Here is a 13,474-nt window from a genome sequence, read left to right as displayed (position 1 = left end):
CTAACATCTAACAATTGCATAGATGAGAACTTTTTTTGTAGCTATGGGGATATTGTAACAGAGAGTGTGACCAAAACCTCTGTTAGTCTCTGGGACAAATATGCCAAATAACCTCCCTTCATTCTGCTACTGACTTAGTACTTTATGCATCTTTTTTCTCATGATGAATTCTTAGGAAATATCATCTATATCATATTTATGATAATATAATGATATTATTGTTGTTGATACTACTATCTAATAATAAATAATCAGATATTTCTCAAAATCTCTCATTAAGTAATTAGCTCCAAGCTACTACCCTGATAAGACTATAGAAACTTCTTTTCCCATAAACTGCCTCCCTTTCTCAAACCCAAACTACAAATGCCTAGGCCTAGATGAATATGTCAGTCAGCAAACATTTATGAAGCACTTAGTATGTGTAAGACATTGCGCTAAATGCTAAGGATATGAAGAAAAAGTAAAAACAATACCATTTTCAAAAAGTATTAAATTTTTTTCCAATTACATGTAATGTTCCCTTTAAAAAAATTGAGTTCAAAATTCCCCCACCTCCATCCTCTGTGAGTGGTAAGCAACTTAAAATAGGTGGCATATTTGCAATCATGTAAAATATATTTCCATATTAGTCATGTTGTGAGAAGAAAGACTAAAAGGAAAAAAAAATGAAAAAAAACAGAGTTAAAAGAGTATGCTTCGAGCTACATTCAGGCTCCATCAGTTCTTTTTTGGGGGGGTGAGATAGCATTTTCCACGATGAGTCCTTTGGAATTGTCTTGGATCATTGTATTGCTGAGAAGAACTAAGTCATTCATTCATCACACAGTGCTGCTATTACTGTGTACAGTGTTCTCTTGGCTCTGTTTACTTTGTACCAGTTTATACAAGGTTTTCCAGGTTTTTCTGAAATCAACCTGCTCATCATTTCTTATGGCACATTAATATTCCTTTACATTCATAGACTACAACTTGATCAGCCATTCCCTAATTTCCAGTTCTTTGCACCACAAAAAGAGCTGCTACAAATATTTTTGTACATGTAGATTCTTTTCCATATTTATGATCTCTGTGGAATACAGATTTAGTAGTGGTATTGCTGGATCAAAGGGTATATACACGGTTTGATTTTAACAATGCCGTGTTAATGATAATCAATAATGCAAAGGCAGAAATAAATATTAAGATCATTTAGCACTTGTGAGAAAAGTCACAGCCAGAATCACCTTTGTGCCTTGGAAGAGTAGGTGAAAGAAGTTGTTAACTACAATTCTCTCACCATTGGCTATCACTGCTGACTCCTCCAAAACATTGGGACTGCAGTCATATAATTCATTCTTCTAAAATATAGTTAATGCATGTCTTCTCAAAATGTCATTATATGCAGTTTTTCTTAGAATTGTCAGTTAACTGCACATTACTTGTAAGAAAACAGCACTTGGGTTTGTTTGGGTCTGGATAGAATTTAACAGGTCTTGGTTTCCCCCAGAAATTCCCCTCAATATGTCTTCTCCATAAAAATGTCTTCCTTCTCTAAAAAATTAAATGAAAATGTTACGTTCACTTTCCTCAAAATGACTCTTCACACTCTTTCAAGGAAGACAGTAAACTTTCCAAGTCAATAGTAGACTCTTTCTGTAATGTAAGTTAACTGCCAGTCTCTCACAAACTCCTTCTCCAAGAGAATTAGCTGTTCAAGTCTCACATAGTCTTTCTTCATGACAATTACCTGTCTCTTTAAAGGTCTCTTCAGGAACTGATTTCTCTTCTCTCTCAGTGACTCATACAGATCCCTGCAAAGATGACATATAATTGTCAGTCCTTAGATTCCATTTTTTTAAAGGTACAGTAAAAAAAAAGATCCATATCTTTATAAGAAGAGCTATTTAATCTGGGGTTATACTATCTTTTGATATGACTGGTGGTACAATGAGACATTAAGATTTTGTCTCAATTGTTTTTTAAAATGTATTTTTAATTCCTAAATGGGAAGCACATGACTTTATATTCCTGATACTTTTTAAGAAAAATGCATAACATTATACTTGTCCAGTACATTTCAAGTTGATAGAAGAGTAAATCACAGTCTGAGTTGAAAAGGCCTTCAGATGACAACTAGTCCAACTTAAATCTGAGTAAGAATCCCAAACTCTGACATTCGTAATGAATATCCATCCAACCTTTGCTCAAAGAACTCTAACAAGTAGGAGCCTACTCTGCTTGGATTAATAGGAGGTTGCATTTTGTTTTGTTTCTCATGCCTCTTTCCAACATTCATCCATTGATCCAAGTACAACAAACTCATTCATAGTCCTTCCAATACTTTAAGACACTATCATTTGTCCAACTAAGTCTTCTATTCCCTAGGTTGAACATCCTGAATTACTTCAAACAGCCTTCCTATGTGTGATCTCAAGGCCCTTCCACATACTGATCACCCTCCTCTGGATACCTTCCAGAGGAAAGTACCTTCCCTAAGAAGAATTTGAATCTAAAAACCCTCCTCATGTCTCAACCTAGCACAACACTTTGTCTTCCATTCTCGTATATATCCCATCACAGTTAACTCCTCACCAATTCATGCTAATTCCAGTTGGAAATGATCATCTGCACATAATACATGTTAACTTCGCCTGGAAGTTCAAAAAGTTCAACCAAGCTTAGCAGAAATAGACAAAGACCTTATTTCAAGTCGGAGCTCTGTTTTCTATAGACAATTAAATTTGATTGTCCCTCAACTACTACTGAATTTAGCCATTGATACCACAGTCTTTTTTCCATAATCTAATCATTTTTTCAATCACTTTCATATTTGCCATCCCTTACTAAATATTCAGCTTTTACTCCATATCTCTCTCTCCCCAATTTCTACGAAGTTGGACTTCCATATCCTTTTCTAGTAATTTAACAGCATAAGCAAAAACAGTATCACATTTTTTTTCCTTTTTAAATAGTATTTAATTTTTTTCAATTACATGTAAAGACAATTTTTAACATTCCTTTAAAAAAATTTGAATTTCAAATTTTCTCCCTCCATCCTTCACTGCTATAGATTATAGATGTGCAATCATGTAAAACCTATTTCCATATTAGTCACATTGTGGAAGAAGAAACAGACAAAAGAAAAAAGAAACAAAAAATAAAGAAAGCAAAAATAGTATACTTTGACCTATATTCTAACTGTCCAGTCTAGGATATGCACTTGGATGGGGATGTCCACTAAGCTGGTTCACTGATAAATGAATCTTGAAAAGACATTTCAGGTGGGCAATGTTCAATGGGATCATAAATCTAGAGTTAAAAGGAAGCTTAGCAATATGATTTTACAGATGTGGAAAGTGAGACCCAGAGAGACTAAGTAACTTGCCCAAGGTCACACAGATAATAGATAGCAGAAGAAGGATTCACACTCAGTTTCTATGACTCAGAATTTGAGTGTTCTTTCTTCTGCATCTTGCTCCCTCCTCTAGACAAGAGGAAGAGAGAAGATTAGAAATGACATAATACTGACAGCAATCTTAAGTCACTTCTTCAATGCAGATCCTATTTTTTTTAACCCCAGTATTGTTTGGATGGTCTTATATGGCTACTAATTATAGTAAGTTAAAGTCAGTCCAAGAATCAAAATGCAGGAGACCCAAAGGTAACTGGAGAAAAGCATGGTAGAATCAACCTGAAATATATGACCAATGATAACTTCTGCATAAGAAGGGATATAAAAGATAGGATCCAAAAAATTTGTGATTGGAAGAGGTGGTTGATCATGCATTGAGAGTGATCAATAATAAATGGACTACCCTAAAGGTATGCTGGTAGCTATATGTTAAAAGAACTAGAGGAAGACCTCAAGTACATTGAGAAGGCCACATAGCAAGAGTTATGTGGTTGAGATAGAATACATGGCTTTTTGGCATATAGTAGGTACTCAATAAATGCTTGTTGAATGATGAGATCATGGATCCATTCTGCTATTAAATCATAAAAAAAGAGTCTAACACCTCTAAGTCCCTTTCTAGCTCTCTAGCTATGATTCTATGAACTTAAGAACAATTACAAAGTAAAACAAAACAATATGCAAATTAATTTAATGCTATTTCTTTGGGATAGAGTTGAGGAGAGTTTGCTGGGGTATGTGACTAATAAGCTAGGTTTTAAAGGATTCACTGGATGATACTAATAAAGAAAATGGAAGCAAAGACTTTCCAGAAAAAGAATCAGTGTTTTAGATGGTGTTTTAGAGACAGTAAAGCTAACTAAAGTGGAGGAATCATATGGAAGGATACTGAGAAATAATATCGAAGAATTCTGGGAAGAACGCTGATAAGAACATAGAGTAAGAGCTTGAATGGCCTTCAGAGGCTGTCTAGTTTAACCCTCTTCATTTTACAGATAAAGAATTGAGATCCAAAGACGTTAAATCACTTGTCCAGTTAAATGGCAGAGCTGGGCTTCTAATTCCAAACCCAATGTTCTTTCCAATGAACTATGCTACCTCTCATAGAAAAACTGATGGAAAGCCTTAAGGCCTGTGCAGACCTACATGGATTTGATTTAGTGATTTTTTTTTGAGGAGGGGAATGACATAATGGGGAAAAAAAACCCTCCAACTGTTGACTTCAGTATTTATGCAGCAAAATTATGTGTTTTACACATAAGAATAGGGTATGGGTATTTTTATTAATAATAATGGGGAATATTTTTATAGATCCTTAAGATTTGTGCAGCACTTTATATACCTTTTCTCATCTGAACTTCACAGCAGTCTTGTAAGGTAGGTACTTCTGTTATCCCCATTTTACAGATAAAGAAACTGAGGAATCATATAGCTGATAAATGTTAAAAACATGATTTGAACTCTGGTTTTTCAAAACTCCATCTCAGTAATGCAACAGGTGTCAAACATCACCATTCTTTTTTCTATCTATAAAGGAAATTTCATCAAGTCAGTCCTTTGTGCAGTCAACTGCAGAGCAAAGAAAGTTTCACAGAAACTGAGAGTGATGAAACCACAGACTGGAATTTTAGGGGCTATAAATTTTAATTGGGGCTGTAGCACAGACTTGATGAGATTCTCAGTATACCTTTCTTTACCTTCCTACGCTGAAGGGAAAAGGGAATAAATTGGTAAAATACTTCCAAGGGCTATGAGACCCGGGGATGGATCATTGACTCTCTTGCTTTATTAAGTGAGCCACAAGAGTAAGTGTCAGGGACACATTGCTCTTCGGGGACCCACCGTGAAGCAATAATGACATATCCAGAATGGTAGCAGGGAAGTTGAAAGAAAGTAAGGGCAAGAAACAAATGCTAAAAGCAGGAATCTTAGGAGTATTGCAAATCAGTTAAATTTGAGGGACTATTCAGTGGAAGCTAAGTTCAAAACCAATAAGAGAATTGGAATTGTTTTCTCGCTCCTAGATCCTGTTGAGCACAGGCTCAAAGTGTAGGGTAGCAACACGCTAACTAATAATGACCACCTGGTGATAAAAATTAATCTCTTAAGGCTGCATAATGAAAATAAAATAACAATAATAATAATAGATAGAATTTACATGGAGTTTAAAAGTTTGCAAACTGCCTTACATATTATTTTCTTTGATCTTCACAATAACTCTGTGAAGCAGGTGCTTTTATTATCTCCTTTATTATCTGTTATTAGCCCCATTTTACGAATGAAGAAGGTGAAGTTAAGTGATGTGCTCAGGGCACATCTGTGGTAGAATATGAACTCAGGACAGGCTTTTTTTTTTTTAGGTCTTCCTGAGAAATGGGAACTCCAGATTCCCTAACCCACTCTGTAATAAAAGAGACAGGAAAACCTCGTTGGGTTGCCCTATTTTAATTTTTTTCCCCCAGTATTATAGTAAATGATCATGTCCTATGGTAAGCTGGAGCCCAACTAAGTTTCAAACAGTCAACAAGCATTTATTATGTGCCTGCTCTGGGCCAAATATTAGGGATACTAAGACAGTAGACAGTCCCTGCCCTCAAGGAGCTTGCAATCTATTAGGAAAAACAGAATTATGAATATACACTACAGGATTATGCAAAATAGATGGAATCCAGTCCTTTGGATGGATCAGAAAAGGATTCATCTAGAAGGGTGGCATATGAACAGGATCTTAAGAGGAAAAAAGAATCCTACTGTAATTTTCCTAAAAATCCTCACTATTTACAATTCTTAGGACAGTGCCTGGAACTATTACTACCGTTAGTAGTTGCTTAATAAATATTGATTGATTACTTAAAGTCATTTCATTTGGCTACATGTATTGGTTTGTGGAGGTTCCTTCCCTTCCTGTGATCTTGTGGTTCTGTAGGCAGCTACTAAGTATTCCCCTCCACTGATTGACTGCTAGCTTATGCTCAGTAAAAATGTGATCTTGTGGTTCTGTAGGCAGCTACTAAGTATTCCCCTCCACTGATTGACTGCTAGCTTATGCTCAGTAAAATACTGTAGCAGCAAGCACCCCAAGCGTCCTCAGGGTTTGCAGCTACCACAGGTTCTTGGATCTGCTTTGTTAAAGGAAAGCAACTCAAAATGGGTTAACAAGCTTACTTTAATCAGTCAGACATATATCGTTTACCTTGTTCAGGAGAAAAGGTCAGCACCCTGAACCTCAAAGTATACAGGCATAATTATCAAGACAGAAACATCAAGTAGACAGATTTCCAAACTGTCCAACCATTACATCCATACCCAGTCAACATCTGGGTTTCCACATCTGGGTTTTTCAAAGCCGGGGGACTCTCAACAACGGCTTCCCAGAATTCAGATCAAATCACAGAACACTTCTCAAAGTGAGTCCCAAAACAAAGCTACACATCAGTGCTTATATAGCCTTCTCCTGGCTCAGAGAATGTAACAACCTTTTTGACCCACTGGCCAATCAAAAAGTATCTACTGAAAAACAAGCCTCCCTCCCCAGGCTTCTGGTGCACTTTAGCCTAGGGGCAGGGAAGATCTTTAAAATTTACATTCGCATTACAAATACCTAGTAGGTGCTTAGTAAATTCTAGTTGACTTGATTGATCTTAAACTTTACCTCCCCATCAGATGTGTTTATTGGGAGGCCATGGTGTATAGTAAGGTGAAACACCCAGAACTGCTTGGAAATCCTTTTTACTTTGGTCATATATTGTACTTCAGAGGGAGAGCTAGTTCAGTCTCACTTAGCCATAGTTATGTTCTCTGAGAGCTGGAAGTGTGAATACAAATGGGTGTATTTGAAGCCTATTTGTATAAGAACCATCTGGCCTTTACTCTTAATTCATCTGAAGAGAGGGCCTTAGGCATGAAAGGAAGGTGAGGAAGGGAATAAGTGAGGAAGAAAGGAGAAAGGAAGAATCCAGGAGAAAGGGAAGAAAGTGACTGGGAAAAGATTAGGAATGGGGAAAAACAGCTAGTAACTATTTCAGAAATTCAGTTCAACAAACATCATATCTATTATACTCAGTACACTGGGGACACAGAAAAAATCAAGGACCTTAATTTTAGTGGGCATAAGAATAAATATATTTGAAGTTGAGAGCACTAGTATCTAAGGAGTATGGGGAAGATAATGAAAGTGATAGGACCTCAGCTGAGCTTTGGAGAAAGACAAAGACTGACAGGTAGATATGGGGAGGGAGTACATTCCAGGTATGGGGGACAATTTGTAGGAATGCAAGCATGCTGGGATCTTGGCATCTGAAATGAGAACCCCTTGAGACTTGTCTCCCTGCCTCACTGGGTAAGGAAAGGAAATTTTGTATTGCTCTTTTTTCTTAATCTAAAATGGATGGAATGAAAAATTGAGGGGGAAAAACTAAAAATGGAAAAGATAAACTCTAGAAAAAATGTAAAATAGACATCATCTAAGCTAATGAGATTCAGTTTTTTAATACATCTAGTTTCTCACATTGCTATTGTCTGGAGATAGTCATATGGCTCTGTCATTTTGGGTAAGATGCTGGCATGATAGAATTGAGTCAAATTTCTACCTAAGGGTAAATAAAGAATTGGGTTAGTAGGACAGGTTTTTTAAAAAATGCAACAATGAATGATACTTTTTTTTCCCAACCAAATACAACAGTACATGATAAGGGGGGCAGCTAGGTGACTCAGTGGCTAGAGAGCTGGGAGTCAGGAAGACCTGAATTCAAATGTGACCGCAGACACTTAATAGTTATGTGATCCTGGGCAAGTTATTTAGCCTCTGTTTCCCTTAATCCATTGGAGAAGGAAATATCTTTGCCAAGAAAGCTCCATTGACAGACAGAATGGTCCATGGGGTCAGAAAGAGTCCAACATGACTGAATGCCTACACAACAGCATGAAGTAAATGATAACTTTATTTTGTTGAAATGCTAACTGTGTACATGCAGAGTAGGGAGGTGTGGAAGTAGGGAGAAAAAGAGAAGGGGAGAGAGAGTAAAAATTTAAATTTGAACTTATGAAATAACCACGTTTTATTAGAATAGTTAAAGTTTTAGTAATTATGTATAATTATATTATTAAGAATTATCTTAGAGTAATACTACATCTTTTGATCCTGCATCAATAGATGTTTGGTTCTCTTGAATTTTTAAAGTTTATCCCTCAAAAATTCTTAGCACCCTAAATTCAGTGACTCTATTTCTGGAGTGTGATTTTAAAAAAGTCTACTTCCCCAGTGCTAATGGACTGCTCTCCACACTACCCCCCACCAAAGACAAAAGGGGTGGGGGAAGAGTTTTCTCTTCACTGAGAAGTGTGTCATCATCAGTACTTTTAAAGGTGCCCACCAAGCCAATAAAAGTAGTTTTTGAAATATCAAGATGTAAATCATTAGGGAGATGTCATAAAGAAAATAACATTTAAATATACAGTGTGCATGGATCCTATATGCATCACTCATGAGCCTAGGTCACAGAAATAGGAAAGAGTGTTGTCCTTCATGAAATGGATAAAGTTGGACCTATAGAAGTCTAAAAATTTGACAGAGAAAATAGAACAGGCTAAGGAGGCAGCCTAACAGAGAAATCTTGGTCACAATTCAAAAGTAATCATGGGGCACACAGGTAAAGCTCTGTGTATTTGGGATCAGAAAATCTGGATTAGAACCTCAGTTCTGCCATTTTCTCCTCTCTTATCTTGAACAAGTTATCTTCACCTTCTTAAGCATCAGTTTTTTGATGTGTAAAATTAGAAGCTTGGATTATTTGACCTCTGAGATCTCTTCTGGATCTGAATTATATCATCCTAGGATTTCAGGAAGAAAAACTCAAAGGGTGTCAGAGTGGGAGGTTGGGGCAAGAAAGTCAGTTCATTTGAGCATAGAGTAATTGGAGATGAGGTTAAAAAATGTGGAATAGCCAGATATTAATGAAGTACCTTGAATATCAAGCAGAAGAACTCTTGACCCAGTAGGTAGCAATTGAAGATTTTTGAGCAGAGGACTGGTATGGCCAGATCTCCATGTGAGAAAGTTAAAACTAACTGAAGTTTCAAAGATTAATTGGAAAAGGAGAGAGTCAAAGCATCCAGGCAGATGGTAATGATGACCTTTTCTAGGTTTGTAGTGGGGGAAAGGAGGAGGCAACATATGGAGAGATGTTTAGAACTGGATAGGACTTGATAACACATTAGATGTGAGAAGTGAGAGAGAAGGAAATGTAAAAGAATTCCAAAGTTAAGATAGGGAAACAAGCTAAATTATGGTACCACAGGCAAATATTGAAGTAATAAAGAGGAGCATCTTTAGGAGGAAAGATTTTAAACTTGTGTTTTGGGGGCCCTCAGTACAACAAGGTAGAGATAGCCTATGGGCAGGTAAAGACACAGGCCTTGAACTCTGGGGAGAAGTCAGCTCTGAGGATAGAGACCTGGGAGGTATTTGCATAGATGATCACTGATGTCCTGGGAGTTAATGAGATTGCTGAGGAAAAGAAGACAGACAGACAGACACTGATGGAACGTTGGGACCAGCAAAGCAAATTAGAGGAGAACCAGAAGGGTGGCTTTTCTGAAACCAAGAAAGTAGTGATAGATCAAATGTCATTAAGTTTGCTGATCTTTGAAAAACAGATTTCAGTTGAGTGTTGGGGGTGAGGGTTTAGGGTGGAGATAACACCCATATGTACGATGTTAAAGAGAAAAGGGGCTAATAAGGTTATGGAAGCATTGGGTATAGATAGCTTTTTTAAGAAGTTTAGATGATACATTGCCTAGAAGTGGTGGAAGGGTCAAGAGAATGCTTTTATTTATTTACTTTGGGTTGGGGACACCAGGGTGTTTATAGGCAGCTGAAAAAGAGCCAGTGGAAAAAAAGAAAAAACAAAGATGCTGGAGAGCAGGGGGATGATTTATTTGATTGCTGGAGTATGAACCAGGAAAAGGGAGGGAGGGGAATGAAGGACCCAGGAAGAAAAAGTAGCTTTAAGACTGCCTGCAAAGAGAATGTCTCTTCTGAGACTAGCAAAAAAGAGGAAGAAGAAGGGGTTGAGGAGTTGAGGGTGTTCAGGTCAGATAACCTCAATGTTCTCTTAAATGAGATGTCATCTCCTATAAGAATGTAAGGTTGGAGTCCTGAAGATGAGAGGAGAAAAATTTTAATTTAGAATTTTCGAATTAAGCTTGTAGGTCATTGGCAATATGATGTAAAGCAGGGGTTTTTAACCTGGAGTCTGTAAGCTGTTAAAAAAAATAAATTGATAACTCTATTTCAGCATAATTGATTTCCTTAGTAATCCCATGTATTTTATTTCTTTATTTTTAATTAAATTTTATGTTTATTTTTAGTTTACATCATTCATTTCCACAAGATTTGGGGTTATAAATTTTCTCCCTGTCCCTCCCCTACCCACCACCCCAAATCAGCAATCCCACTGTATACCCCCTCCCTCAATCTGCTGTCTCCTTTATCCTCTGCCGTTCCCCCCTCCGACTTTCTAGTAGGGCAAGATGGATCCCCATACCTCAGTGCCTGTACATCTTACTTCCCAGTTGCATGTAACCATAATGATAATAATAAAATCCCATGTATTTTATTTAGTGCATTTAAAACCTTATTTGGAGAATGGGTCTGTGGGTATTACCAGGCTGCCAAAGGGGTCCAAGATACAAATAAAGAATGACACAATTTGTATCTAAGACACAAATAAGAACCTCCTGGTCTAAGGTTATCTCTCTTCCTATATCTATTGCATATCCACCCATTTATTTATAGGTTGTCTCCACCATTAGCATGTAAACACCTTGAGGGCAAAGAGGTTTGTTTTGTGCTTTCACCTTTCTTTGTATCTCTAGCACCTGGCACATAGTAAGCTTCTTGGTTGATTGATAGGTGCTTCTTGATTGATTGTGTTCACCATTAGAATGAATCATCCCTTGCTGTGGTTTCTATGGATGTGTTCCAGATGGGTCTATTCACCCAGTTTCTAGCAGCTCCATTCTCATTTGAAAATGAGCCAGGAGAACCAGACACATACATTTTGTACAGGGAGAGGAGACTAAGCCGAGACCTCCAGCTTCCAGGAGCAAGTATATAAATGGCTAAATGAACCAATATCATATACTCTTGAGTTGAGTTGATTTGTTTTGTCACTAGGAGGTTTAAAAAACAGTCTTATGTGTGCTTAAAATTCATTAAAATTAATAGCTTATTTATACTTACAGGTTCATTGCATCTCCGTAATGAATGTTATCTTTAGAAAATATCATGGTCTCTTAAGAATTAGAACCTTAACAGCAGTCTCACTGCTCTAGTATTTATGATGAAAATAATTTCATCAGTCACATAGCAGACGCTCACGTGATGGCCTGCTGCCGAATACAAATCAAATTTGGGAGCAACCAGGCATTTTTTGAGATTGTGAAGATTTTTTTTTCTGGGAACTTGATAAAAATCAAAAAGCTATTTCAGGCTTGGGCCCAAGGAGTTCTTGTGAACGTGAAAGTGAATTATTAGCAAAATATCAAGAATATAGAATAGGTGATTATTGGCTTCTTGCAACAATACAGGATGATCCTTCACATCTTCAAGTGGATCTTTCTTTTCTTTTTATTAGGGAACATTAGCTAAGTAAAGGCTCTCAAGCTTCAAAACAAAATTTTTAATTTTTATTTTTCAGAATCTTTTACTGATAAGAAAGCTATTTTATCATATATGTATATATATATAACTTACATGTATTTTCAGTTAATCTATTTCCTACATAAAGTATTCATTTTGTAGTTATTTAACTATTTCATTTTGGATTAATATGTAGCAGGTTTATCTTCCCTTTTTCTTTTGAATTACATATATGCATGTGCATACATACATATATAAACAGACATTTTTGTTAAGGCATACAATAGAGAGAATACCCCTGGAATGCAAAATCTAATCCTGCCTCCACCAAAACTAGTTGTGTGGTTTAATGACAATCTCTTAATTTCTCGGATTCTTCTTTCCCTGGGTACAAAGTATAAAGGCAAAAATCCAATAACTTATGGTTTCAAGGAACTTGAATTCTCTGAACTGTCTTGTTTCAGCATTGATACTTTGTGCCCTCAGTGTTTTACTAGCACAGTGCCTTTCCCTTAGTCAGTGCTTGGTGAATTTAACTGAATGTATTGAAAAAAAAAAAAAACCATAGATTAAAATGGATTTCTTATGTTATTCAGCTCAGTGAAGATTTCAAAGTCAGAGGACCTACAGGGATTTCAATCCTGACTGTTCCTCTTACTATTAACAAGAGTTTGAAAAAAAATCACTTAATTCTCCACCCCAAGTCTCCATTTCATCGTTTGTAAAATGAGACTGAAGTAGGTGACCTCAGAGGTCCCTTCCAGCTCTAAATCTACAGTTTTATATCATATATGTCCTCTATAAGTTCTCATCACCTCTCACCTGGATTATTGCAGCATCTCCTTGTGGGTCTGTCTACCTCAAATATTTCCCCTCCCTGAACCATGCTCCACTCAACTGCCGAAGTGATTTCCCTAAAGCACAAATCTGACAGTATCTCATACACAGTTCTGTTTCCCCACCCACACCTGGACACCTAGATAGCACAATGCTGGGCCTGAGTCAGGAACACTCGAGATCAAATCCAGTGTCAGACTCTAGCTCTGTGATCTTCAACTGGTCACTTAATCTATGTTTACCTCAGTTTCCTCAACTGTAAAATGAGTATAATAACATCCCCTGCCTCCCAGGGTAGTTGTGAGAATTAAATGAGATCATATTTATAAAGCAGTGCCTAGAACATAGTAAATCCTTAAGTTTTTTTTTTAATTAATTGGTTCTTAACGTCATTGATTTTACAGATAAGAAAATTGACACCAACCTGGTTATGAGACTTGTAAAGTCTCATGTCACATATGTAGCAGCAGAGTTGGGTAATGAACTTCAGACTTGTGATTCACAACTGAATGCCCTTTCTACTACACCATGTTGTTGTTGAGACGTTTTGTAACCCCATTTGGGGTTTTCTTGGCAGAGATACTGGAGCTGCTTGCCATTTC

At 36.8% G+C, this 13,474-nt stretch overlaps 1 protein-coding gene across 8 annotated transcripts in view; it reads left to right on the top strand.

Annotated features, from left to right (window-relative positions):
• The window catches only part of CTTNBP2 (cortactin binding protein 2), a 201,426-nt gene that overhangs the window by 132,770 nt on the left and 55,182 nt on the right, over positions 1 to 13,474 (top strand). The window lies entirely within an intron of this gene.

Source organism: Petaurus breviceps, unplaced genomic scaffold (assembly GCF_028583685.1).
Source record: "Petaurus breviceps papuanus isolate PSGF00001 unplaced genomic scaffold, PetGlider_PUasm1.0 84, whole genome shotgun sequence".
Classification (NCBI taxonomy): domain Eukaryota; kingdom Metazoa; phylum Chordata; class Mammalia; order Diprotodontia; family Petauridae; genus Petaurus; species Petaurus breviceps.
This window is presented reverse-complemented; position numbering and strand designations above follow the sequence as displayed.